The sequence below is a fragment of the Spinacia oleracea genome, chromosome 6, assembly GCF_020520425.1.
Source record: "Spinacia oleracea cultivar Varoflay chromosome 6, BTI_SOV_V1, whole genome shotgun sequence".
Classification (NCBI taxonomy): Eukaryota; Viridiplantae; Streptophyta; class Magnoliopsida; order Caryophyllales; family Amaranthaceae; genus Spinacia; species Spinacia oleracea.
Genome location: NC_079492.1, coordinates 111,931,548 through 111,954,795, shown reverse-complemented (window position 1 = coordinate 111,954,795; position 23,248 = coordinate 111,931,548). Strand labels below are relative to the sequence as shown.

Below are 23,248 nucleotides of genomic sequence, written 5' to 3'. Positions count from 1 at the left end.
ATTCAAACTTGTTAAACATATGTAGTAGGTCAATCAAAAATTCAAGATTTATCAACAAGAATCGCAAATATTTAATTTAACATCTTAAATTTACGAAATTTTGCATTCGAAAAACTAAAACCTTCGAAAAGTCATAGTTAGGCTTCGAATTTGAGAATTCTGGGTTCGGCAGAAAATTACTATTTTTGTCAAAATTTTAGAATGCCTTTTACATGCGGAATTGACACAAAATTCACTCAATTCGGATGAGTAACGAAGAAACTGCCGAAAAACTGCGTACGTATAATTAAATAAACGCAATTTGCAATTAATTAACAATTACGAAAATTAATCACCCCTTTTAATTCTTGCAAATTTGTAATATTTAACCATGTTCATGCAATTTAGATTATGAAAATAATAAGGGGCTCGTGATACCACTGTTAGGTTATGATACATATGACAATTCATAAATCATGCGGAAAAACCATAAACCCAGGAAAACATATTATTTACACATAATCATTTAGCATAGATTAGATGCATACTCTTTGTTGCGTGCCTTCCCTAGCTGCGCCCGAACCGAACAAGAACAAGTCTTTAGGACTCCAAGTGTCGTCCCTCCGTAGATAGTCCACAGCACGTCCGGATCCGCCTTAAGATTGACCAACTAGAATCGCCCTTAAGGTACTATTATTTTCGGCACTTTATAGGCAAATGTGTGACTGAATTTTTCTCTCAAAAACTCACTTTGAATACTTTGAAACTTGTGTTATAAATTGTGAGCCCTAGCCTCATATTTATAGCGGTATGGAAAGGGAATCGAAATCCTATTCAGATACAAATTAATCAAACCTAGAATCCTACAAGAACTCTAATTTAATTAATTTATCAAATAGAATTAGGAATTTAATCATTAACCGAACTCTGCATGTTTTAGGAAACGTGCACGAACACAAACACTTGCACACACACGCACGGCAGCCACGATGGGCCCCATGCGTGTGCGCGAGCAGCAGCCCACTCAGCGTCGCGCGTGCTGTGCGCGCTGTGCGCGCTGCGCGCTGCGCCAGCCTGCTGGGCCTGGCCTTGCGCTGGGCCTGGCGTGGCTGTTTGTGCGGCGCGCTTGGCTTGCTGGGCGATGGCCTGGCTTCGTGCTGGGCCTCGTCCGGCAGGCCTCGTCCGATGCTTATTCGTACGATGCGCTTCCGATTAAATTTTCCGATTCCGGAATTCATTTCCGATACGAACAATATTTAATATTTCCGATTCCGGAATTAATTTCCGTTTCGAACAAATATTTAATATTTCCGTTTCCGGAATTATTTTCCGATTCCGGTAATATTTCCGATTCTGACAATATTTCCGTTTCCGGCAATATTTCCGATTCTGGCAATATTTCCATTTCCGATAATATTTTCCGACACGTACCATGTTTCCGTTTCCGGCAACATCTACGACTTGGATAATATTTATATTTCCGATACGATCCATATTTCCGTTTCCGGCAATATCATCGTTTCCGGAGTATTCATTCCTTGCCTGTGACGATCTTAGCTCCCACTGAAACCAAGATCCGTCGGTTCCGAATATTCATAGATGGAGTATTTAATGCTATTAAATACTTGATCCGTTTACGTACTATTTGTGTGACCCTACGGGTTCAGTCAAGAGTAAGCTGTGGATTAATATCATTAATTCCACTTGAACTGAAGCGGCCTCTAGCTAGGCATTCAGCTCACTTGATCTCACTGAATTATTAACTTGTTAATTAATACTGAACCGCATTTATTAGACTTAACATAGAATGCATACTTGGACCAAGGGCATTATTTCCTTCATATAGAATACTCCCTCACTTTGTCATTGGAAGTATCTAAAGAGGCGTAGAAACTCCCTCACTTTGTCATTGGGAGTAGCTACAGATGTTTTCGAAATCAAAGCTATAAAGTGTAATTGGGCCTGGCCAAGCCCAATCACGAGGTAAAAATGTTTTTAAAGATTCTCATTTTCAGGGCTAGCTAAACGAGAAAACCCCACTACTACAAAACGCGTAGTTTGGAGACGCTTATTCAGCCTTTTTTTGACGTCAAAAAGCATCGAGAAAATCGTCCTCGACGCTTCTAGGAAGCGACGACAAAAAGCGAGTCGAGATTTTTCTCGACACTTTTTGGCTTCCAAAATCTCGACGCTTTTACTCGTCTCCATCTTTTGCCTGGCGTCGAGGTTCACGACGCTTTTTGGCGTCAATAATATTGTAGCCCGTCGAGAATTCCCAGTAAGCCGCCATGCTCAAATTTAGTCTACTTGATTGTCTCGACGCTTCGGAAGTCGACTTAAAGAACTTGGCGGAAATTTTCAATCTTAATGAGCACGATATAACATCAAAAAGAAAAATTTATTTACATCAGCTTTTCTTCCACCTATATTTACATGCACAAATATGCATAAAACTAAACTTAAGCAGCAAGAATAATGAAATTTGAATTTTGAATAATTGGTCTTCAATCAACATTAAAATTAACTCAAGTACGTACTTAAAATATATAATATCTACCTGTTACTACCCAAAATCCATATTGTGTTACTTCTCCATATCAACCATTTGTACAGTAGAGTAAGCGTAAAAGCAAAACTATTAAGTGCAAACTTCTCCATATCAACCATGTACATATCTAAAAAGCTAATACAACTTCTTAACAGTTGAGGCAATTATATTACGATCTACTTAGATGATGATAGCCACTAATTTGAAGCTCAAATGCCTTTTGTTCTCCTGTGAGCTCCATTACCAGTTTGGACCTTCAATAAAAATAAAAGGTAATTAGTAAGGATAAAAACAAAGAAGTTAAAAAAGAGGAAGATTGACTTTTAAGCTAGCAGTGTATGATTTCATTAAATATGTTGTACAAACTACAACTCAAAGATACCTGACAACTATAAAGAAGATTTTAAGGTATATAGAGAACAAACATTGCCAGCAAACGGAAAGGCTCAGTATAAAAGTCCCACATTTTCTATAGCAATTAGGGAAGTATTGATAGATATAGATAAGGTATAACAGAGGTAATAATCATTGAATGGTTAAGGATTAGTTTGTATCTGCTTCTACTACTAGGGTCCTCCAGCCCCTACAAAAAAGCATTTTTGTTATCAAAAGGTTAAAAGAAGCAAGCGAAAAGAGTTTTAATGTACAAGAAACAATTAGTATCAACATTAACCATGCAAAAATATACTTGCCTTCATCAATAATCCACTCTCCTAGCTTTACAGTGACCTGACAGTCCACTATTTCTCAAAAAATGCTATGAAAAGCACTCCAATCTCCCATCAAAAAGTTAGGTATTGTTACAACAATCTGGGGGAATATAGAGTTATGTGAATTGCTCAACCAACTAAATCTACTGAATTTAAGAGGGAACCTCCAAGGTCTTAGGAAGTCAACTCACCAGCTCTTGTATCATAGTAAAATGCCAGGTATTAGACACAACCAAAAGAATGAGATAGTGAGAGTACAGTAGGACACTTATGAATAATATAACAAAAACCTATTCCCTAACCTTTCTTTGTATGAATTACTTGATGTCAAGTAATTAAAATTCCTAAACCCCAAAGTCTTTTTTACCTCCTCTTTTACTCCATCGGAAGTTTGGTATAAAGAGAAAGGGAGAATAACTATCCATAAAATGTAGACAATAAGAAATTTGTCGAGTGGAATTAGAAATGCGGACAACCACCAACGTATTTTTTACATCTAAGGTTTAAATCTAGAAACAAAAGGTGTGTATGATAGTCAGTTCTCATGAGTTATCCCCCCTACTAGTAAAATCTCAAATTTCACCCATCCTATCTAATCCAATAATTTGCATGTCATGTATCTTTTGTTGAATAACATTACATCCACATAGATTGACATTGTCAGAAAGTTCAGACTATAAGAATGAAGATAAATAGATTAATATTAACTTAATTTATCAGATTAATATTAACTAAATTTATCAGTTAAAAGGAGCAGTAAAAGTATTTGCAGTTTATATAACCATAATTTATAGGACTTTTAAAAACTTCATTGATTTGTTCTAACTTTCAAAGAACCCACCCATTATATTTTTCGACAACTTGAATTTTGCGAAAAAAGTCATGAGGTGACACTGCAGATTACTCCGTAAGTTTTAGAGTTCTGGAAGTGGCGTCAACATTCATGACTGATGAGACCAGGTCCTCTAAACCACCTAATCAAGAATCCTATGCTTAGAAAATAACACTGTAGAGAATATTGAAAGGAATTGGAGCTATAATAACAATTTATTAATTTTCTAAGCTCACGCATGATAGTGCTATTCTAAATCCCTTTATTCATATCTGAATCTAGTCTCAATTTGATATCCCCCAATTCAATATCCTACTTATCAGGTAAAACATGAAGCAAGCAATTTATCAATTTTTTAATTAGTTCATAGACCAAACTCTACCTGATGTCCAAGGAAAACACCGAAATAAGGTATCCCTACATTCAATCAGCAGCCGTACACATAATTGAAACTGAAAATCACATTCGTGTTTTACATAATCCAACAAAAATATGCAAGGGGCCAAAATCTATTTAAAACAACTGCATCATGGAGGTACGCACTTTCACACGTATGGAACACGAGTATTTTAATGTGTTCTACTAAATGGTTTCACCAAATTGTAATACATATATCTTCTGATATTTATCTTTGTGTACCAATTCCAACTAACCTTGGGTAGAAATTTCATCGCTATGTACAAGTCAAGTACTGAATCATATTGGAAAAAAGCGTGATTCAAACAAGTGAATCAGTATGTATGTATGTTGAGCAAAACAGTCTAACCTATATCAGAAGCACACATTGGAGAACCGACCATGTGATGTGATGATATTACCAAGGCTCCTTCGTCGTACTAGGAATATGAAGCTTCTTCCCATGTCCATTCATCACTGTGCACAAAAATAAGAGGAACTGATGCAAAGATTAAGAAAAACTGAAAGTATTCAACAGTATCTTCCCCAAGTGGAGAATATAAATAAGGTAGAGCCAATAGAAAACTTAGGGTGCAGGCTGAATTCTCGATGTTAGTAAGGATTACTTTCAAATTGAGCTGAAAACCCAACATCGCCACTTAAACATTATTAACTACTCTAATTATTTCCCCAACCCTTTCAAACTACTACGAGTCTACGAGCTGTACTTATTCGCTTGGGTAACATTTTCCAATTTTATCAAAAATCTCTCGTAACACCATATCCTCTAATGTACCACTATTGGCAAGAATACACATGTCCTCTCCAAATTCAGGGGTCATATGATGCGAACTCTCAAAACCATTTGGAACAACATCAAAACCTAACTTGGCTTCTAGAAATAACTTAGAGGACAGCAAAACCCTTGATTACCTCATAGCTAACATCAATTCAATTTCTACTGCTAGTATATAGTATTGCAATGACTGCTAAGAAAAGTTTTGAAAAATGTTATTCGGATGGAACACTACAAGAGGGGGGGTGAATTGTAGTATGGAACTTTCTAGCCAATTTTGCGGAATTATAAAGAAACTTTAAGCAAGTAGAGAAACAATGCAAGAGAGATTTTACGAGGAAACTTTCTACGCCCAACTAGAAAGAAAACCTCGACCCACTAGGGATTTCAACTTAAACTCTTTTCACTATAGGGCAACAACTCAGTTACAAACCTATAAGGAACTCGGGCATTACTTGAGTTCCTCTACGAACTCAAGTTCCAATAGTTGTTCCTCAAACAACTACGCTCTCACTGACTTCCCTAGAAATCTCTCTTGACTCTTTTGCTTCACTCAAAGCCTATCAGCTTCTCTCTCATAGACTTCACTCAAAGCCTCCCCAAATACAACGGGAACTCACTCAAGTTCCTACCCCATACACATCAGGAACTCACTCAAGTTCCTGCCCAAAACTTATACAAGAATTCACTCAAACCCTTGACAAATTACCCATTACAAGAGCTCACTCAACCCTTGAACAACTCTTAAAATATAGACATTTGATAATTGATTAAACTCTAATATGTAGGGAGTGAATAACTGTAAAGGAACTCGGAACTGACAGGAACTCGGAACTGCAGGAACTGACTAAAAAACGTGGAACAAATATATCTTCTTTAATTACCTTCCACGTAAACCAGACTCTGTGGAATGACCGAGAAGTCAGACACTCTTGAATGAATGAGAAAGCTCTCCTTTTATAGAGGAAGAAACCTCAACCACTTTCTCCATAATCTTCTCCACTAACAACCACTAAGCCCTTCAATTTAGGCATGATCCCATGACTTTAGTCAGTAGAGAAAATCATGGAGTTAGGGCTAAGCATAATCAGGTTTTTCATGATCTCCTATTATTTCTCCACTAATGTAGTTTTTCCAAAACAACGTAAAACAATGATTTTAATTTTCTAAAACAAAACCTTTTAAATCTGATTTTAATAAAATAGAAAAATAAATTTTATTAAAATAAAATAACTAACAATCAGATTTTATTTTACAAAAAGATTAATTATTATTTTTTTATTAAAAATAAAATTTTAAACACATTAAACTACAAAAGATATTCAAAACAAATCCTAGAATGAATAGGACATTATTAAAAACGAATTTTAAATAATAAATAAATAAATATATGATATAAAAATCAGAATCCTAACTAAAATAAGATTTTATAAAAATTATCTTTTATTTTAAAAACATAAATAAATAGAGTTTTACTAGGAGATAAATACTCAAAGTCAAAGGTAAATCCCTAACAACTAGGAGTGTTAAAAGCCACGTTATTGACACTTAAAATTACCTTAAAACTAGGAGTATTCTAGGAAGATAAACTGACGTTATTTCTCATAAGTTCCGACAAGTTCCTTTTGGCACCGTGTTCCTCAATTATTCAAGTTTCTACATACTTACATGAATCCTAGAAAATAAACTCTTATTTTCTTCTTCATGCTTCATGATGCTCCAACTCAAGAGCCTCATGTTGATAGTTCCGCCTCTGGAACTTCTCCATGCTTGTTCCTACTCAGGAACTTTATACTCGTTGTTCCTCGTAGGATCTGCTGAGGAACTGATCTGTTTGTGTTCCTTTGAAGAACTTTGTTGCAGCTTGGATACTTGATTTATTGACTTGAACTCTTCATGTTTGTTTCTTCATCAAACCTATATTTGTTTCGTATACATATTGAAACTCAAACATAGGTTAGTCGTTTGCTAGTTGTCATCAAAACCATAAAGTCAGTGATGACAACCAATACAAGCAAGATGAAGAAAACCAAACTAATAAACAAGTATGCAGTAGTTAAGGACACAAACTCTAAGTCTAATGGTATACTTATATAATTAGACTTCTCTTCTGAAGTTCCCTTCACTTCTTGAGTTCCTTTCAGGAACTTCACTTCTTCTTGTATATATCTTCAGAAATTTCCAACTAAATGATCTTTATTAACCTTCATTACTTGTTCATGCACATCTAAACAATACACACATTAGTTAGATAATCATCATTTGTTCATAATCATCAAAACACTATATTACTCAACAATATTCCCCCTTTTTGATGATGACAAACAAATGATGCTTATCGCAAATTAGACATTAAAGATTTACATTAATTCCCCCTTAATAATACAGACTGGAAACTATTGAACAAGTCATGCATAAGAGGATTTAGACTTGACTATATTAGACAATAAGCATTATACATAATCTTCCCCCTTTTGTCATTATCGAAAAGGACATTCTTACACATATTTGCTTTAGGTAAATCATATATACATATTGCTATATGCCACAATTACCACCATAAAGGTTAAACACTTGTTAGTCCTAAAAGTCTCAAGATGCTCAATTTTCAAACTTAGGATGCATATGCTACACGAATTTCCAATTCACAATCCAAAGATCCAACTTTAAAATTACTGAAGGAACTTGACAAATAATAAATTAAAGTCAAGCATAGATCAAATTTGAAAGTCAAAAATGGATTAAGAGAGTATGATATTGTAATATCGGGCTCAAAGAAGTATGAGAGAAATTTATGGAACAATTTGAATAGAGGGAACTTTGAGATAGATAGTGTGCTCTATAGTTAGGTTTTCAAAGTGAGGTTCTTAACAATCATTAGAGTTTATCACTTTACCTCACAATCTTGAAATTTCTTCTAAACATAACACACGTTCACCATGATATGTACCAATCAAGTTCACTTCTCTTCAACCACCAACTTTCCTTGAGAAACACACTGATAAAAGGAACTTGAACGTATTTCATCAAGTTCTTTCAATTTTTGTTTATGTTCCCCTTTCAACTGATTCCATGAGTAAACGTCTTCAGAATCATATGTCATCTAGGAAATAATAAAGATTTGATCACCCTTGTTTTTCTTTTTCTTTTTCTTTTTTTTTTCATTTTTTTTTTCATCATACCTTTTTTTTTTTTTTGAAACAAGGGTGTCATTACATGTTGTGGCACTTTCCTAGAGTTTTTAAGTACAACACTAAAGAGAAAATATATTCATATATACTTGAGTTCCACCACCAAATATGAATCATTTACATTTGTTCCTCTCTTATTCCCCCAGAGTTTCTTACCATTCCTCTCTTCATTTTGGAGCTTGTAAGTGTAGCTCCATCTAATGATTTCCCTCGAAATATCAATTGATAAAGTATAATAAACTTGCTTCTCACTTCTTCCACAAACTTCCCCCTCAAAATGTATCCATCCATTTATAACTCTTTATGTATCATCAAACCATACAAATCAATGAATATTAACTTAGAGCTCGTGGGAAGTAGTATATTTGAAGTGTCGGGATATGAGTGGAATGATAATTTTGGAAATAAGGATCTTCGAAGTTATGAAATGTTAATGATAGGAATAAAGAATACAACGTAGAGATACAATACTGGATTGTAGAGTATGATTGTACTTAGCACGGACACACAACCCAAAGGTTGTAGAATAATGCTAATGGCTCGGCACAATAGAACACTCTTTGCGAATGTAGTATAATGCTCAACCCAATCACGAACACACAAACCAGTCTTGTGGAAAGATGTTGTTCTTCAAATACATATGGTGTGGATAAGTGGAAGTTGGTTAAAATATAGGTTTGTTCCCTCTGACAATATTAAGCAAGATAAAGAACTATTTTTATGGGAATCTACTTGCCTAGTTCCATCAATGTTTCTTCCATTGTTTCTTTGGCAACTTAGGATTTTCTTGTTTGATAGCATCCATATAGTTCTATTATGAGACCTCTAATACTCTTTGGGCAAGTGAGTATGCCTTTTACAGCACAAAATATAACTGCGACACATTTACTTTAAGCATACATAATTGCCTTATCTAAATATGTATAGGAGTTCCAAATCAACAAAACTCATAGAAAAGACTAGGTTATGCTCATGTCATTGCTTCATTAAGTATTGATCCTCTAAACAGTCCATGAATAGATGAAATCATAAGGAAAGCATAATCACATAATGCATTTCAAGACTTGTACAATTAAATTAATAAGTAAACAATATAACACATTAAAACATGATATGATATGAATAAGAAAAATGTACCTTATATAATTTTTTATCATGTGTATGATTACTTTGAGGTGCTGGACTAATTTTGATGAATTTATGTTCGAGTTCCTTGAGTGCTAGTTCCATCATCTTGATGCCCTCATATCTTATGGAAACTTTCACTTACACTCGAATATTGTCAATCATTCTTCAAAAGTTCCTTCATCATGTTAATATAAACACTTATGCTCATGAACCCTTTAAAAAAATTCGTTAGGATCTACACTTATGTATATATATCATTGTAAATATATATACTAATGAATCAGTTTCTCTTGAAAACAAAAAATAGTAATTTTAAAATCATTTTTCAAGAAGGAACTTGACATTGTTCCTTATAGGCAAAAAGAAGTCATATTCTGTTTGGAACAACCTAAGTCCCATATGTGCATCAACATAAAATTATACATAATTACCTTATAAGCAAGCTAATGGAGTGAGAGTCTCCTAAAAATCAATACCTTTTTTACTGGTTGTTCCTTTCAAGAACCAACCTTCTCCGAGTTCCTTTGCCGATGTCATTGATAAATTGATTAAATGAAAGTTGTAGTGCACATAGGAACTCGATGACTGAAATTGGCAATTTCTCTACTACTAGAGAAGTAGTGGAACTTGTTGCATGATATTGATTGATCGAGTTGATCTTTTTAGTTTCCAAAGTTACAACCATTGTAGGTAGAACCAAATAATATAGTGAATTTTCTCTCATAGAACAATCGTTGTCGAGATATAACGAGGTGTTCCCCCTTAGTTGGAGCCACCTCATTTTTCATGTTTCAAGTAAGCTAGAACATGTTCCTATGGTATTCATGAAAATTGTCCATCTTGAGATATTTTAATATGAGTAATTTGGAAAAAAAATAAAACTCAAGTGTAATACTTTTGTGCAAATTTATGATTAGCAAGTTAGTCTAAATAAATATATACTCAAACATAATAACAACATATAATGTTCCTGGAAAATTTACTTCACGAAAGAAACATGAAACATATATTTTGTTCCATGGAACTTAGGTTAACAAGAATCAAGAACTTGTACATGAAAAACTTTGACACCATAAATTTAATGTCAAATAGTTTATGTACCATTTATCAAGTTACTGTAACCTTGAGTTCGTTGATTGTTCCACCAGATCTTAGGAAGAGTTCCTTTGATCAATGGAACTTATTATTATGCATTTTATAAATATTAAATTTCAAAATAAAACCTATGACACAAATAAGGTTAGTTTGCACAACAATTTAAGGGAAACAGGTTATCAAAAAAATATTCAACATTAATTAACACAAGTAAAATGAGGGAACAACCTTACTAACATTTCACATGATTGAGTTCCTTTGAGATGTTCAAAGTGACTTCCAATTATATAGTTCATGTGAGTTGATTCGTTGATATGACCCATCATATTTGAAAGGAACTTACATGTTGGTGGAACTGGAACTAGTTTACATCTTAAGTTCCAAGTTCCGAGCCTGAGTTCCTCTTCACTGTTCCAACGAATCTAATGGATTTCCAACTCATTTTTTCTTGGTGTAGTTCTGATGTTGTTCCTTTACCTCATACACACACTCAATCATGAGTTATAAACCTGTAAAAATAATTTCGCTTCTACTACCTTCCAAAATCATGCATTAGTAGTAAATATATTTAGGTAGCATAATTTAGAAGATTAAAGTATACAAAAATTGTATACTAACAGACCTGTAAACAATTCATGGTCTTGGGAACCTGACATAATTTCAGTTCCTTTCTTTTTAGCAGTAGCATCTTAGAAAATGATTATTTTAAACTGCTAGATCTAAGATTTAACATGCATACATATAATAAATATTCAATATACTCATAATACATGAAAAATCCGTTATTTGGACAATAAAATGATATAACATTAAATTATGCAGCCCAAAGAATAAAGTTTCCTTTGCAGGGAAACCAAGTTCCAAGAGTGGCTATATGCATTGTTCCTTTGTCTTGTTCCTTGAACCATTCAAATAATGCATGAATGCAAAATCAGTTTTAGAATCTGAAATTTGTCTCACAAAAACATATTTGAGACAATCCAAAATCGAATAAACAAAATTTAAAATATATTTGAACAATTTTCATAAAACGTTGTTAGGAACTTGATTTAAATAAATAGCGTATGCATATAAAGATCTCAAAAATTAGATGTTTACCTTAACTGTATCATTAAGGATCTTTTCGTTGCAGCCTTTATCTGTTCCTTGGAATGGTGCTGAAATGAGTTCCTTTATTCGAAAGTTTCTCTTCGGATTTTGATCCTTGTTCGGATGTGGGGAGCTGATGTAATGTATTTTTATAATGTCGCACCTTCGTGAGTTCCTAAGTATAACTCGTGGGTCAACAATGATCCAGCGAGTTCCTCAATGTAGAACTTAAATTAACAGGAACTCTGACATATTAATGTGCACCTTTGTTTGTTCCTGTACCAATTTCTTTGTCGAGGGAACCCAACAGATTTGGGTCCCTTCTTGTTAGTAGTAACTGTTAAGAAATTAATCAACACAACAACTACTACCAAGATACAATATGCCTTCATATAAATGATATTCAATATATTCATGAAGCATATAAAATAATAGTTTTTAGGCAGAGAAAAAATAAGTAGGATATTTTGTTGCCTAAAAATTAAAAACTCCGAGTTCCACAGATATGCATTTTCAAAATACGTTTCCTTGAAATAAATTTAATGTACTGAAGTTTGAAAAAATAAATTGAAAAATCATTTATTAAATATAGATTTTAGATTTTTCAAATTCAATTTTAAATCAAAACAAAACAGAAGTTCCATTAGAAACAATGCAAGGAACACGCAATAAATTAATGTATGCACACAAAGAAGGTCTAAAGGAATAGATATTTACCTTAGAAGATCGCCAGTTATACCTTGACTGACTTTTATTCAACAATAAAAGTCAGATCTGCCTTGTTCCTTTGAATGGGTAGGATCGAGTTCCTTTCATCAAGTTTCTTGTAATTGTTCCTCCTTCCAAGAACTTAACTCAGCAGGGTTTCCTGCTTATCAGCGAGTTCCGGCTCTGATACCAATTGTTATTCGGATGGAACACTACAAGAGGGGGGGTGAATTGTAGTATGGAACTTTCTAGCCAATTTTGCGGAATTATAAAGAAACTTTAAGCAAGTAGAGAAACAATGCAAGAGAGATTTTACGAGGAAACTTTCTACGCCCAACTAGAAAGAAAACCTCGACCCACTAGGGATTTCAACTTAAACTCTTTTCACTATAGGGCAACAACTCAGTTACAAACCTATAAGGAACTCGGGCATTACTTGAGTTCCTCTACGAACTCAAGTTCCAATAGTTGTTCCTCAAACAACTACGCTCTCACTGACTTCCCTAGAAGTCTCTCTTGACTCTTTTGCTTCACTCAAAGCCTATCAGCTTCTCTCTCATAGACTTCACTCAAAGCCTCCCCAAATACAACGGGAACTCACTCAAGTTCCTACCCCATACACATCAGGAACTCACTCAAGTTCCTGCCCAAAACTTATACAAGAATTCACTCAAACCCTTGACAAATTACCCATTACAAGAGCTCACTCAACCCTTGAACAACTCTTAAAATATAGACATTTGATAATTGATTAAACTCTAATATGTAGGGAGTGAATAACTGTAAAGGAACTCGGAACTGACAGGAACTCGGAACTGCAGGAACTGACTAAAAAACGTGGAACAAATATATCTTCTTTAATTACCTTCCACGTAAACCAGACTCTGTGGAATGACCGAGAAGTCAGACACTCTTGAATGAATGAGAAATCTCTCCTTTTATAGAGGAAGAAACCTCAACCACTTTCTCCATAATCTTCTCCACTAACAACCACTAAGCCCTTCAATTTAGGCATGATCCCATGACTTTAGTCAGTAGAGAAAATCATGGAGTTAGGGCTAAGCATAATCAGGTTTTCCATGATCTCCTATTATTTCTCCACTAATGTAGTTTTTCCAAAACAACGTAAAACAATGATTTTAATTTTCTAAAACAAAACCTTTTAAATCTGATTTTAATAAAATAGAAAAATAAATTTTATTAAAATAAAATAACTAACAATCAGATTTTATTTTACAAAAAGATTAATTATTATTTTTTTATTAAAAATAAAATTTTAAACACATTAAACTACAAAAGATATTCAAAACAAATCCTAGAATGAATAGGACATTATTAAAAACGAATTTTAAATAATAAATAAATAAATATATGATATAAAAATCAGAATCCTAACTAAAATAAGATTTTATAAAAATTATCTTTTATTTTAAAAACATAAATAAATAGAGTTTTACTAGGAGATAAATACTCAAAGTCAAAGGTAAATCCCTAACAACTAGGAGTGTTAAAAGCCACGTTATTGACACTTAAAATTACCTTAAAACTAGGAGTATTCTAGGAAGATAAACTGACGTTATTTCTCATAAGTTCCGACAAGTTCCTTTTGGCACCGTGTTCCTCAATTATTCAAGTTTCTACATACTTACATGAATCCTAGAAAATAAACTCTTATTTTCTTCTTCATGCTTCATGATGCTCCAACTCAAGAGCCTCATGTTGATAGTTCCGCCTCTGGAACTTCTCCATGCTTGTTCCTACTCAGGAACTTTATACTCGTTGTTCCTCGTAGGATCTGCTGAGGAACTGATCTGTTTGTGTTCCTTTGAAGAACTTTGTTGCAGCTTGGATACTTGATTTATTGACTTGAACTCTTCATGTTTGTTTCTTCATCAAACCTATATTTGTTTCGTATACATATTGAAACTCAAACATAGGTTAGTCGTTTGCTAGTTGTCATCAAAACCATAAAGTCAGTGATGACAACCAATACAAGCAAGATGAAGAAAACCAAACTAATAAACAAGTATGCAGTAGTTAAGGACACAAACTCTAAGTCTAATGGTATACTTATATAATTAGACTTCTCTTCTGAAGTTCCCTTCACTTCTTGAGTTCCTTTCAGGAACTTCACTTCTTCTTGTATATATCTTCAGAAATTTCCAACTAAATGATCTTTATTAACCTTCATTACTTGTTCATGCACATCTAAACAATACACACATTAGTTAGATAATCATCATTTGTTCATAATCATCAAAACACTATATTACTCAACAAAAAAAAACTGGATTTCAATTAATCTTTATTAGTTGTGCATTTCAGTTATGCTCAATGAAAATAAGGGCTCCAACTTTGACTATACCAAACATTTTAAAAAACATGAACTGATCTTGAAACAGGAAAGTTTGGTAGGAAGTCATCACGAGGTTTAGATGCAAGGTCTTAGAGATCTCCAGGAAGCATTTGAAAGTTCAGTATGATGATCTGCAAGGCACCAAGCAAGGGTCGTTTCCAACTTTCCACTACTGCTAAGATTTAGGACAGCAGCAATTCATCAAATGAACTGTACTAGGAAGCAGATTCTAGTGCATAAGTACTAGAGAAAGAGAGAAAGCCATTGTGTGCTTTGTATTGCATAGGGAAGGCATATAAGTTCTGTAAGGCTCTGTTTAAGCTCTTCTGCGACTCTTCATGTTCATTTTAAAAAAAATTTAGGGAAAAAACTGAACGAACTGCATTTAGGGGGAATGTAGTTCCAATCCTCTTTTGTACATTATGTATGCTGGTTCATTTTTGTAATTGTTCCATAGACGCACGAGTACTAAAGCCTGGTCATTGTTTCTCTGCATATGATTGGTGCATCACTGATTCCTTCAACCCAATAATGAACAAAGAACATAAAAAGACTCAAGGTTTAAATGTTCAGCAGACCATCTTTCATTCAGAGTTTGCTCTGAATCTCTGATAATACCTTGATTCTTAGTCGTCTTAGTAGACAATTTATTGGGTCCAGGAAATTAACAATTTAGAAACCATTTAGAAACTTGCATCTCATTAACAGATAGACAATAACAGTTCTCCTAGCTGATTCATTCCCGTTCACATTATTTAGATTGACTATTCATATCCTCCAGGGAGAGCATTCCTTTGACTTCCCTAAAATACGCCAGCAGGACAACTGACAACCAGAAATCCTTGATCCACAGAATACAAAATTGGAAGGGGTGAACCAGAACTCGATTGGACCAGAACCAGAAACACTGAATTAGAACTACAAGTTTCATAGAAAAACAAAGAAAACATGACAGGGGGGGTGAAAGAATTAGAACTGGTGAGTAGATAAAAGAATAAGAGGGTGAAAGAACATCAAACTCCATTGAGGTTTTAGAGTAGATCTGTGAGAAAGGTAGGACTTTTCAGCAATAATGTAGAGTTGACACAAAGTTAGGCTTGAATGTGAACAGATGAGAACGTGGGAGTTATATGGGGGCGGTATTTCTGTTTCCCCTAAATTTGAAGTCATGGGTTGAACGTGAGATTTTAGTAATATCTCGACGCTTTTATCCAACAGATAGATGCTCTCAGCATAGAAAAGCGTCGACACACCAAGCGAACTGAATTTTACTCCAAAGCTCATTTCATAAAAATAACTAACAATATTTTCAAATGATAGCTTTGGTCACCTGATGGCTGATGATGTGGATATCTGGTGCGTTTGCATTTAGGATCTAACAAGCTTCACTGTTTGTTTTAGCCTCACGGTTCTAAGTCAGATTTTACATTTTACTCAACTTAAACTCACGATTTAGGAAGGTCTTGAGAAGAAATTTATTAGCTTCACTCACCAATGAATTTCTCATCAATCAGGTTTCATACGCCTAATCTGAGATAAGAGGGAGTAGTATTTAACAAAGCAAATGTCTCAGCAACTAACCTCACCAAACAGAAGTATCAAAGTAACTAAACTGGAAGTGTCTCCACAAAAATACGGTAAAAGAATAATAAGCATATTTTCTCTACAAACTATGTGTATAAGACATATATGAGGAACTCCGAATTACCTCCACAGACGCAGCGTTGCAGATAAGAAGTGTACATAGTAGTAGAAGTCAATTTCAAACAACAGGAAATATCTTCTCTATCGTGAAAGGAAGAAGTGTACATTGTAGAGTTTCAGTAAAATCCTTTAAAAGTAAAGGGGTTTATCTGAAAAGAAGAACAGCTACTAAGAGCTTAATTCGCAGGAAATACTAGATGCATTATGATTACACGTGTTCTAACTAGTTATCAATCCTTCTTTTCAAAACAAGTTATGTACAGAGAGAATTCAATTAGAAGGACACTTCCTTGTAAAGAAGAAGGGGAACAGACGAGGGGAACATACAGAGTCATGAATCCCTTAAACACTAAAAGACACATAATCTAAGGCAAAAGGATGACTTCCAACCAAAAACAGTCATTAGCTAATCTAGAAAATAAAAAAGAAAACAAGCAGCAATTATCACAATAAAACAGGACTTTAATAAAAACACATTGCAAGATCTAGACATAATTTGAATGATGGCTACAACAAAATTAACTGAATCCCAAATTAGCAATAACAACTAGATTGCTATTAGTCCAAGAATTCGACATTGAGAGTAAACTAATTTTATGTCAAATTAACACCATAATCATTACTTGTGACATAAAATCAACTATAAGAGAGAATACCCAGCTGAAATCCAATACACATTACATTTCAGTCATGACATAATAACAAGCTGAAACAACAAAGTTTCAACAGCATTCACAAACGAAAAAACTAACACAATTAGGGCTAGAATCGCAAATTTCTACTCAACATAGAAAAATTAAAACCCAATTTAAAGAGCGACCACAAAATTACTCGGGTCTAACCCAATTATACGAGAAGAACGAAATCAAATTACATGATTCAACTGCAAACAAATACCTAAAAACCATAGAAATTCAGATTTCAAAAACCTAAAGAACGAAACTTGAAAACAGAAAAAAATAAGAAAAGAAACGGAAGATTATTTTACCTTTCACAAGGCCGACAAGGAAGAAGATGATAAAATATTGACACGCCGAACAACATCTACAAGTTTAGAGAATGAAATTTGCAAAATTTGGAGAGGCGAGACAGAGAAATACAAGTCATGAGAAGACAAATGAGGAAGCTGCGTTGAAAGAGGCTTACAATTTCAATGAGAGTAGAGTAGATCTGAGATTGTTTAGCAGGAGATGAGAGCGATGGATGAGAGCGATGGGTGAGAGATATGAGGTGGTTTTTCTTTTCCAGAAAAATGAGAAGTTGCAGGCAACATGTAGCTAATTTGCCAACATCACGTGGATTGCACGTGTATTCTCGACGCCTAAGAGTGTCTAGATTGTGCTGGACGATAAAAAACGTCGTGAATGAGCGGAAATTAATTTATTCCCCCAACGCTCATGCTCAAGCGTCGAGCTTCTAGCGTCCATAAACCAAGGTTTTTGTAGTAGTGCCCCCTTGTTTTTATGGGATGTAAAACGAAGAAAAATCCAGCACATCGCTCTTTTTTGGAAAAACGGAAAACCAATCCTTTTAATTTTTGGAAAAGGGAAAATCGGAAAAAGTTATCGCTGCAGCGACTAAGGACCTACGCGACTTATGACGTAGACCCCGCCGGCTAAAGATGGCGAGCCTGTCCGCTAAGGGTGGACGCCCCGTCCGAAAAAGTGGACGAATCTTGTTTTTGAATATTTGAAAATAAGGACGTACGCGGCTTGTGACGTAGACTCCGCCGGCTGAAGATGGTGAACCTGTCCGCTAAGGGTGGACGCCCCGTCCGAAAAAGTGGACGAATCTTTTTTTGAAATTTTGAAAATAAGGACCTACGCGTCTTGTGACGTAGACCCCGCCGGCTAAAGATGGCGAACCTGTCCGCTAAGGGTGGACACCCCGTCCGATAGAAGTGGACGAATCTATTTTGAAATTTGTTTTGTGTTCATTTTTTGAAAATGAGGACCTACATGGTTTGCGCCGTAGACCCCGCCGGCTGAAGATGGCGAGCCTATTTTGAATTTGAAGACTTTATTTTTTGAAAACTGAGGACCTGCGCGGCTAGTGACGCAGACCCCGCCCGCTGGAGGTGGGCGAGCCTGTTTTTGTGTTTTGAAGAATTTGGTTTTCTTTCGAGGGATGCTCGAATTTAGTTACAACCTGAATGTGGGTTGACAACATGCTTAGACGGACCATTATCTGGTGGTCATCATCTTTCATGGTTTTGAGCTAGTCTTTATGGCTCAATTTTGCCATTACCTGGGTCCTTGATTAGGGGACTATGTATAAGCATCAACGGCGACCTTTGTCTTGAGGTCGTAAACCGGTTTTATTTTTGAGACATCCAAACACGGGACTTCGTACAGCGTAGTCTGGGAATATTGTTTTTACTTTGCATAATATATATTTTCCTTCGAGCCCCCAAGCATTCGTGCTTGACGGTCATTTCTTGTCAAAGAGGTTCCTACGCATTCTGTAATGTCCTTGATCTTGTTTAGAATTGTGCTCGTAAGTGCGAGCGATCTTTGTAGTGGTGTGCTACTCTTAACAAAGTGGTGAGGTGCGACTTTCAGTAAAGAAATCGGCGACTTTCAAGTCAAATGAATATGGCAGGACCCTATAGAAGTCAGAGAGGGTCTGGGATCATTTTCGGCGCCCAAGCCTGGGCGTTAAAGATTTCGGCGCCCAGCGCTGGGCGCTGAAAATAATTCCTGGCGAGCTTTCTTGATGACACAGTTGGCCTCTTTGAAGTTCTATATATTCTCTTCTCTTTTGTTTTTTCTTTATTTTTAGAACGTGATGATTTTCTTGAGAAGCCGTAGCCGATTGGTGGACTACGGTGCTTGTCGCTTTGGGGCGGTTATTTTAAGGAACTGTTGCTCTTAAGGCGTACAGTTATTGCGATAGTTGGGCAAGTCTATATGGTCGAGGAACATACCTTGAGGCGTAAGACTTTGACCGCTCTTGTTGTTGTATATTTTTTCCTTTTGAACGCGTTCGTGAATGTTCGATACTTAGAATGACGATATGTATGTGCGAACGAGCGTTCATAGAATGGCCGTTGTGTGCGGTCCATTAATCAGTTTGCTTGAATCAATTTTTTTTTTTTTTTGATCAATGACTGATTTTGAATAGTTTGCTTAGAAGCTTGATAGGGATCAGGCCCATTCATGAAGTGGGCTCAAACATCGTACCCTTTCGATTGTTCAAACATTTGCTTCGAGATTTTTTATTTTGCTATGGTGGTTTTGTAGCTTGGAGCCCCCAAGCATGCATGTTGGGATGCTTCCTTTTGGCGTACGATTTTTGTAGGTTCTTTCGAGAAAGATGCCCTGGGGTTCCGCTCGTGTAGGTGCGAGCCATCCCTTTTGTGGTAGGTAATATTTTGCTACATTTTAATCCTTAATGTAGAAGTCGTGTGGCTTGCATTTTGAATTTGGGCGATAAGTAGTCTTTGCCTCTTTTACACATGTTCTTGGTTGTGATGTATTAGTGCAATATACCTTACTCTCTTTTTTAGACTTGTACCGTGGGATGGTTGAACTTATGGTGCGACGTAGGCTTGTGTGGCCTAACGGCGTGTCTTAGACCATTCCTCCAGGTGTTGGGATATCATTATTATTTTTTGCATTGGAGTACTTCATCACACCTCGTTCAGGTGCTTGAACAAGTGTAGCACCTTCTGCGTGGGTTTGCACGGCTTATTACTTCGTTCGATGCGAGGATTCATAGGTGTTTCTTTCTTATTTTTATATCTGGGCAAAACATGGCTAGCAGAAAGATTCAGCGCCCAGGCTGGGGCGTTAAAGATATAGGCGCCCAGCTCTGGGCGTTGAAAATTATCTCTGGGTATATTTTGACAGTTCTTATCCTTGATTTTTTTCTTTCGCTTTTGCTTTGGAACGAGGTAGACTGTGTAACGGGCGCTTGTAGGGCGAGCGTTATGTGCAGTAGTTTGATCGGAGTTTTGGTGACTCGCGATTTTCAGTTACCATTGTTAGTGGGGTGACTTTATATATTCTAAGTAGCACTTAGAATTTGGGAGGGGTTGTAGCCATTCTAAGGTTCGTTTTACACGATTAAAGCTTTAGGATTGAGCCCCTATGACATATGTATAGCATTAGCGTCGAGAATTTGCGATGATCTCGTCATTTCGAGCATTTTTAGAGTGTTTTTCTCAAGCCTCCAACTGTAGCTACGGGATTGGCTTGGTGCTATAATGCCTTGCATACGTTTTTGTGCATTCATGGTGACATGGATCATGAATATTTTGAACCAGACTCGTTTAGTGCGAGGTATGTTCGAGTAGTGATTTTGCTGCTGCTCTTGTAAATGTCGTATTGTGCGACATTGCCATGGTCAAGGTAGTCACATGTTGAAGTGTGCCTTGTCCAAAAGCAAGGTGCCTTTCTTTACCCATAATTATATTTGGAAATCTTTTGACTCACTTGCAACATTGGGATAAACGCATACTTAGCTTAAACCAACGACACTTTATTATGTTCGAGGAAGTCTTTGAAAATTGTTTGAAAATTATTTAAAATCCGAATCCTACTGTGTACAATCCGAGGTGTCCTAAATAAGTTGACTTATAGAAGGGTTCGTACAGGATTACATGAGTGAATCAAAATACTGTTACGATTTTTGGAATGCTGTCTAAGGATTTGCTGGAAGCCAGGGTGCAGGCGTCAAGGTATACTGTGCCCGTTTGGCATATGCTTTAGGCTTTTAGGGCCATCTTTTCCAGAATTGCGAGAATATAAACCGTTTTCAAATCGACTTAGATTTACTTGGTGTATGTCTGTAAAAAAGGTCAAGGCATACTTAGTTCTTTCCCTAGTTCTTTCATTTCAATCTTTTAGCCCCCAGTTGCTATTATGTCTTCCCATTAATGATGCTTTCAGATTTCGATTTTAGATGCCCGTGACATATGTCTGAGTAGGGTGAGCCTTGGTTAAGTGCCAAGTCCTATTGACAATGTCTGATTTTTTTTAAAAAAGGGGATTCGCGAGCATTTGAGTTACCATGAATGGGTGCCCTGAGCTCGAAGGAACGATGGGGCGACGCCGTAGAACAATCCTCTTTATTGCAAGCTTACTGCCTTTACTACTTGTTGGCGATTATGATTCTGTCTAGTGGTGAAAGAAGGTCTTTAAGCGAACGACTATGTCTAGTGGTAAAAGAAGGTCTTTAAGTGAGTTAGTTCGCTTTAGGGAGGGTCAAGTCGAGTACTTTAGAGGTCATGGACGCTTGCGCTAGCCCCCATTCAATTGAGGCAAAGCGATTTTTTGAGTCTTGGCTAAGTGCCTAGGAGTGTGAGTGCTCCTTCTGGCTAGGGTACGTGCCATTATTATTTTTCGATGTGTGCTCATTAATTTTGGCATCTTGATGACTTGGATTCTTCCTTTGACTTAAATTTTTCTTTCGACTTGGATTGTAAGTAATTAAATTTCAATAAAGGACTCTATTTTTATTCTTGTTTTTTCTATAGGCTTTAATATTTTTGCAAATTGGTTGGACCGAATCATGGATTGCCTACGTATCCGCCTTAAATAGATTTAATTTGGAATCAGGTCTTGCGTAGTTCTTAGCCTAGAAAATGGTTTCTTAGAATGCTGATTTTAAACAAGTACGTTCTGAGGTGGAACCGTAATGTTTGAAATAGGATGAGATAAGTGAAGTTCCTTATTATCTTAATCTGCTGCTTTGCCGTAAGCCAAAATTTTGTTTTATTTTTTAAGTAGATGTATTTTCTTTTCATGTGTTTTTTGGTACGTATACCTGAATACGTGTTGTACCCCTCCAAGTGTTCGTTATTTTTCCGTGCATGTGCGGATAAAATGACGAGCACTTCTGGACAAAATTTGGCAAACAGAGAGATTCAGCGCCCAGGCTGGGGCGTTTAAAGATTTCGGCGCCCAGCTGTGGGCGCTGAAAATTATTCCTGGGCAGATCTTTTTTGGTGCGCTAAATGCTCCTTTTTCTTTTTAGACTAACTTTAGAGGCGCTTTGCAAAGTTCCTTTTTTATTATTTATTACTTTTTTGTACTTTTCATTTGTTTTCCTTTTTTATTCGTGACTCAAGACGGTTTGAAAGATGTGTTGTATGAGATAGGATAATTTGTATAGGTATTGGTCAAGCATGAGGATTATATCTGCTAGGACTCACAATTTGCAGCCTCAAGCTAGTGTCATGAGTTTACATCAATTTAGGCCAATGAGTAGTATGGGGACGGCTCAAGGATGTATCCAAATAAGTTATATCGTCATTATACTAATGGTAGTGTAAGAGCGGGTTTGGGCTTTGGAAATAATGGGTATGACGCACGTGTCAATGAGCGTGCGTGGTTTGCGTTGACAACAAGTTCAGGAACAAGAGTCGAGGTAATGGTTTCTTGAGTTATGGCAATGAGAACATGGATGGGTTAAATGAGCTGAACAGGGGCCCCAGAGCGAAGGCGTCTAAGAACATAAGGATTGGAAAGGGTAGACATCGTAGAACTTTATGTAGTCTTTGTGGCATGATTTGGATTGGTTGACTCATTTCTTTTCCTTCGTTTACTTGGGTAAATTTCGCACTTTGGGAGGTACGGGCTAAGTATTTCATGGCTCGCTCTTTTCGCTCTCCCTTTTCTCTTTCTATTTTTTCCTTTTTTGCATGGGATTTCTCCCTAACATAAATCCTTCAAAAAATTTATTTGGGCTAAAAGGTAGATGGTTGTGGTTTT

The 23,248-nt window shown here is 35.9% G+C and overlaps 1 long non-coding RNA gene across 4 annotated transcripts; it reads right to left on the bottom strand.

The window, feature by feature from the left end:
- Positions 1 to 2,513: 2,513 nt before the first annotated feature.
- On the bottom strand, positions 2,514 to 17,766 carry LOC130464109 (uncharacterized). Of its 4 annotated transcripts, XR_008924426.1 has the most exons (5): positions 17,679 to 17,766; positions 17,521 to 17,576; positions 16,537 to 16,681; positions 4,836 to 4,942; positions 2,514 to 2,781 (listed from the first exon to the last, which is right to left on the bottom strand). It is a non-coding gene; the product is annotated as an uncharacterized lncRNA (long non-coding RNA). The 4 variants fall into 4 exon arrangements; XR_008924424.1 differs by having other exon boundaries at positions 17,521 to 17,758; XR_008924425.1 differs by lacking the exon at positions 16,537 to 16,681 and having other exon boundaries at positions 2,540 to 2,781; positions 17,521 to 17,758.
- Between the last annotated feature and the right edge of the window lie 5,482 nt (positions 17,767 to 23,248).